Source organism: Aegilops tauschii, chromosome 1 (genome assembly GCF_002575655.3).
Source record: "Aegilops tauschii subsp. strangulata cultivar AL8/78 chromosome 1, Aet v6.0, whole genome shotgun sequence".
In the NCBI taxonomy this organism is placed as follows: domain Eukaryota; kingdom Viridiplantae; phylum Streptophyta; class Magnoliopsida; order Poales; family Poaceae; genus Aegilops; species Aegilops tauschii.
The window spans coordinates 95,414,423-95,420,422 of NC_053035.3; positions in this window are offsets into that span (position 1 = coordinate 95,414,423).

A 6,000-nucleotide genomic window follows, 5' to 3' on the forward strand; every position below is an offset into this window, starting at 1 on the left:
CCGGATTCGTATAGTAGAGCAGTTATTTGAAATGGCTCCAAGTAGCGCGTGGTAGCATCCACAAGATGACATAGATATTCGTAAAGCACACACGGATCTGAAAGGTTCAGACCCGTTGACTAATAACCTCTCTCACAAGCATAACATGATCAAACCAGAACTCATTGAGTGTTAATCACATAGTGATGTGAACTAGATTGTTGACTCTAGTAACTCTTTGGATGTTGGTCACATGGTGATGTGACCTGTGAGTGTTAATCACATGGTGATGTGAACTAGATTATTGACTCTAGTGCAAGTGGGAGACTGTTGGAAATATGCCCTAGAGGCAATAATAAATTGCTTATTATTATTATTATATTTCCTTGTTCACGATAATCGTTTATTATCCATGCTAGAATTGTATTGATAGGAAACTCAGATACATGTGTGGATACATAGACAACACCATGTCCCTAGTAAGCCTCTAGTTGACTAGCTCGTTGATCAATAGATGGTTACGGTTTCCTGACCATGGACATTGGATGTCGTTGATAACGGGATCACATCATTAGGAGAATGATGTGATGGACAAGACCCAATCCTAAGCCTAGCACAAGATCGTGTAGTTCGTTTGCTAAGAGCTTTTCTAATGTCAAGTATCATTTCCTTAGACCATGAGATTGTGCAACTCCCGGATACCGTAGGAATACTTTGGGTGTACCAAACGTCACAACGTAACTGGGTGGCTATAAAGGTGCACTACAGGTATCTCCGAAAGTGTCTGTTGGGTTGGCACGAATCGAGACTGGGATTTGTCACTCCGTGTAAACGGAGAGGCATCTCTGGGCCCACTCGGTAGGACATCATCATAATGTGCACAATGTGACCAAGGAGTTGATCACGGGGTGATGTGTTACGGAACGAGTAAAGAGACTTGCCGGTAACGAGATTGAACAAGGTATCGGGATACCGACGATCGAATCTCGGGCAAGTAACATACCGATTGACAAAGGGAATTGTATACGGGATTGATTGAATCCTCGACATTGTGGTTCATCCGATGAGATCATCGAGGAGCATGTGGGAGCCAACATGGGTAACCTGATCCCGCTGTTGGTTATTGACCGGAGAGTCGTCTCGGTCATGTCTGCGTGTCTCCCGAACCCGTAGGGTCTACACACTTAAGGTTCGGTGACGCTAGGGTTATAGAGATATTAGTATGCGGTAACCCGAAAGTTGTTCGGAGTCCCGGATGAGATCCCGGACGTCACGAGGAGTTCCGGAATGGTCCGGAGGTAAAGATTTATATATGGGAAGTCTTATTTTGGTCGCCGGAAAAGTTTCGCACTTTATCGGTATTGTACCGGGAGTGCCGAAAGGGGTCCGGGGATCCACCAAGGGGGTCCACCAGCCCCGGAGGGCCACATGGGCTGTAGGGGTGTGCGCCTTGGCCTATATGGGCCAAGGGCACCAGCCCCAAGAGGCCCATGCGCCAAGAGATAAGGGAAAGGAAGAGTCCTAAAGGGGGAAGGCACCTCCGAGGTGCCTTGGGGAGGATGGACTCCTCCCTGGCCGCACCCTTCCTTGGAGGAAGGGCCAAGGCTGCGCCCCCTCTCCCTTGGCCCTATATATAGTGGGGGAGGGAGGGCAGCAATATCTAAGCCCTGGCGCCTCCCTCTCCCTCCCGTGACACATCTCCCTCCTCCCCGCTTGCGCTTGGCGAAGCCCTGCCGGGATCCCGCTACTTCCACCACCACGCCGTCGTGCTGCTGGATCTCCATCAACCTCTCCCCCCCTTGCTGGATCAAGAAGGAGGAGACGTCGCTGCTCCGTACGTGTGTTGAACGCGGAGGTGCCGTCCGTTCGGCGCTAGGATCATCGGTGATTTGGATCACGACGAGTACGACTCCATCAACCCCATTCTCTTGAACGCTTCCGCTCGCGATCTACAAGGGTATGTAGATGCACTCCTTCCCTCTCGTTGCTAGTAAACTCCATAGATTGATCTTGGTGATGCGTAGAAAATCTTGAATTTCTGCTACGTTCCCCAACACTCCGGTGTCTATATAAACCGGAGGGTTTAGTCCGTAGAGGCAATCATAATCATATAGGCTAGACAGCTAGGGTTTAGCCATTACGATCTCGAGGTAGATCAACTCTTGTAAACCCCATATTCATCCAAGATAATCAAGCAGGAAGTAGGGTATTACCTCCATCAAGAGGGCCCGAACCTGGGTAAACATCGTGTCCCCATCTCCTATTACCTCCGATCCTCAGACGCACAGTTCGGGACCCCCTACCCGAGATCTGCCGGTTTTGACATCGACATTGGTGCTTTCATTGAGAGTTCCGTTGTGTCATCGTCAGAAGGTTCGATGGCTCCATCAGCCATCTACAATAATGCTGCCCTGACGGAGGTCTTTCTCCCCGGCCAGATCTTTGTGTTCGGCGGTTTCCCACTGCGGGCCAACTCGCTTGGCCATCTAGAGCAGATCGACAGCTACGCCCCAGGTCACTAGATTAGCTTTGGAAATCTGGATTATGTCGCCGATATCCGAGGAGATTTGATCTCCCAAGGGTTCGCGACCCCAACCTCCGCTCTGGCCTTAGATCCGGAGCGCATCACCAGGTCCGAAGACGGGATTTTCAAGCCAGCCGGACTCTCTGAGGCTATTGAGCCTAGTACAGGAGAGCCGGAGGAAGTAGCGTCACCAACAATCATCATGAAGTCGTACCTGTCGGTGTCAAAACCGGCGGATCTCGGGTAGGGGGTCCCGAACTATGCGTCTAAGGCGGATGGTAACAGGAGGCGGGGGACACAATGTTTACCCAGGTTCGGGCCCTCTCGATGGATGTAATACCCTACTTCCTGCTTGATTGATCTTGATGATATGAGTATTACAAGAGTTGATCTACCACGAGATCGTAGAGGCTAAACCCTAGAAACTAGCCTATGACTCTCATTGTCCTACGGACTAAACCCTCCGGTTTATATAGACACCGGAGGGGGCTAGGGTTACACAAAGTCGGTTACAAGGGAAGAGATCTACATATCCGTATTGCCAAGCTTGCCTTCCACGCAAAGGAGAGTCCCACCCGGTCACGGGACGAAGTCTTCAATCTTGTATCTTCATAGTCCAACAGTCCGGACAAAGTATATAGTCCGGCAGTCCGAGGACCCCCTAATCCAGGACTCCCTCAGTAGCCCCTGAACCAGGCTTCAATGACGACGAGTCCGGCGCGCAGATTGTCTTCGGCATTGCAAGGCGGGTTCCTCCTCCGAATACTCCATAGAAGATTTTGAATACTAGGATCGTGTCCGGCTCTGCAAAACAATTTCCACATGCCACCGTAGAGAGTATAATATTCCACAAATCTTAATCTGCTGACAACTTTCATAGCGTGACACCACGCCACGGCCTGGTCATTATTCGAACCGTTTTTCTCAACCAGCTACTGCACATATTGCGAGGCGGTTTTCTTGGTACGTCTTGTCGAAGCAGAGATCGTGTCCCCTTATCACGGGATTCTCATCAATACGGGTATGGGTAACCCAACTGCACCATCAATCATGGCGCTTGGGGAATAAGCGAGTTTACCAGGCAAGTGGGGAGGTGCTGCTGCCTTTATAAGGGGATAAGGACTCCCTTTCGCACCCACGCTTTCTTCTTCCTGATCCATTCCCCATCGCTCGAGCTCCAGCGCCCGAGCATTCGTCTTCTCCGCCCACAAAGGCCTTCCGAAAATGTCCGGATCCGGAGCAGGAGGCAAGTGGATGGCCTCTACCGTCCGGGAGAAGGATATCAAAAAGCTTCGGGAGGCCGGGTACCTGGCCAAGAAAATCAGCCACCATCTCCCGACGGCGGGACAGATCGTCCCTACTCCGGAACCCGATGAGAGTGTTGTATTCCTCCCTCATTTTGTCCGCGGGCTAGGGTTTTCCCTCCACCCGTTCGTTCGCGGCATCATGTATTATTACGGGATCGATTTTCATGATCTATCCCCCAATTCCTTCCTCAACATCTCGACATTTATCGTCGCGTGCGAGGCTTTTCTCTGCATCTCGCCACACTTCGGCTTATGGCTGAAGATCTTTAATGTGAAGCCCAAGGTAGTGAGCGGCGAGCACGCCGAGTGCGGGGGCGCTATGGTGAGCAGGATGCCCAACGTCACATGGCCGACAGGTACTTTTAATGATTCCGTCAAAGAGTGGCGACAGCAGTGGTTTTACATCACTGAGCCGCGCGGCACAGAATGGGCCGCCGCTCCCGAGTTCCGATCCGGAGCCCCTCTGCGGCTTACGTCCTGGCCTAAGAAGGGCCTGAACTGGTCTTCGTCCGACGAACTGTCGGTGCTCCAGACGCACATTAAGGATATGGAAGACAAGAACATCGAACTTGTCAACGTAGTCCAGGTGATGTTAGTTCGCCGGATCCTGCCTTGTCAACACCGGACTTGCAATCTATGGGAATTCGATCCGGCCAAGCACCAGACCCTGCGAGAGCTCTTTGGCTCCTCGCACAAAGACATTTGGAAGGTGCTTTTCAAGTCCGGCAAATCGTGGCCGGACTCGGCCGAGGACCGCGGGTACCAACTGTCCCGCCCTGCAAGCTCGGTAAGTTATTATATGTTTTATCCGCATAACCCAAGGGAAATGCTTAATGTGTTTTCCTCAACTCCCTTAGGGTTGGACGAAGAAGACGGGACGGATCCACTGTCCGGCCCCGCTGCCCGAAGAACCGGCCGGCCCACTTCTGACGAAGATGTTGGTCCCGGCGCCGTACAAGGCGCCGAAGAAGAAGGCCGAGAAGGAGGCCAAAAAGACCTGGGGCGGCATTCATCGCCGCGGCACTTCGGACACAATATCTGAATGCTCCAACGCCCGTTCTGCCTCCGAAGAGGATGAGGAGGAGGAAGAGGAAGACAAATCCCCAGCGGGGGGAAGAAAGAAGAGGGCGGCCTCCATACACTTGGAGGCCGAGTCGCCTAAAAGGGGAAAGGCTCTTCTTCCAGAAGAGCCCACCGCCGCCGCCGACAGCAGCCCGGCGTGGGATCCCAGGGCCCAGGCCCTAGTGAACTCGTGAGTATAAAATCCGAACACATTTATGCGTCCAGTCTCATCATGGCGTCATATTTTGACCTGAGCCATATTTTTGGTAGTCCGGCGAGGTCCCGCACCGAACAATCCTCATTAGAGGACTTGCTGAACTCGGATGCTATGGAGAGCGGGACGCCCCCGAAGGCCCCTTCCCCGAAACATGCGGATAACACCGAGGCTTCGTCCCAGGAGGACCCCGGCCAAGGAGGGGAGGAAGAGATCGTGAAAGCGGCGCTTGGAGGTCAAACTTCAGGGGCCGGAGACATGGGGGAGAAGATTCCCATGGGAGTCGGCGGCGGGGGCCATCTTGAATTTGGCTCCCCGCCGGACGCAATTTCGGAGACCAATACGGCTCTAGAATCAAGCAGGCGGCCTCCCTCGGCTGGAGGGGGCGTGCCTGTTTCACTGGCAATCTCTGGCCAACCAGAGGTGTCGGATGCTTTGTTGGTGGCGCTGAAGAGCGCCTCCATCGTCGATGAACACCGTGCCCTTATGGGTGCGGTGATTGAGAAGATTCAGTCTGCTGAGAGTGGACTGAATGAAGCCTGCATCAGCCTTATAAGAGGCTTTGAGGTATGTTTTACGAGGTTTCGAAGAATGTCATAGTATGGATAGTAGCCCCTGATACACTGTTCGGTGAAAGAAAGAACCGGACAGAGGATCAAATTGTATGTTCGCAGGAAGACTCGTTTGGTGACATCTATCTCTCTTTTATAAGCAGGCGTCTACCGCGGCTGCTGCCTCTCATACTGCGGAGGTCTCCGGACTTAATCAAAGCCTGGAGCGGACCAAAGAAGAACTTGGCCAGTTGAAAAGGCAGTTGGGAGATAAGCAAGGTATGCGCAAGCCTTGTTCGCGTTTGGTGCGAACGAATTTCCAGTATGATAAAATATGTTCCGTGATTTTCTCCAGGGACGATG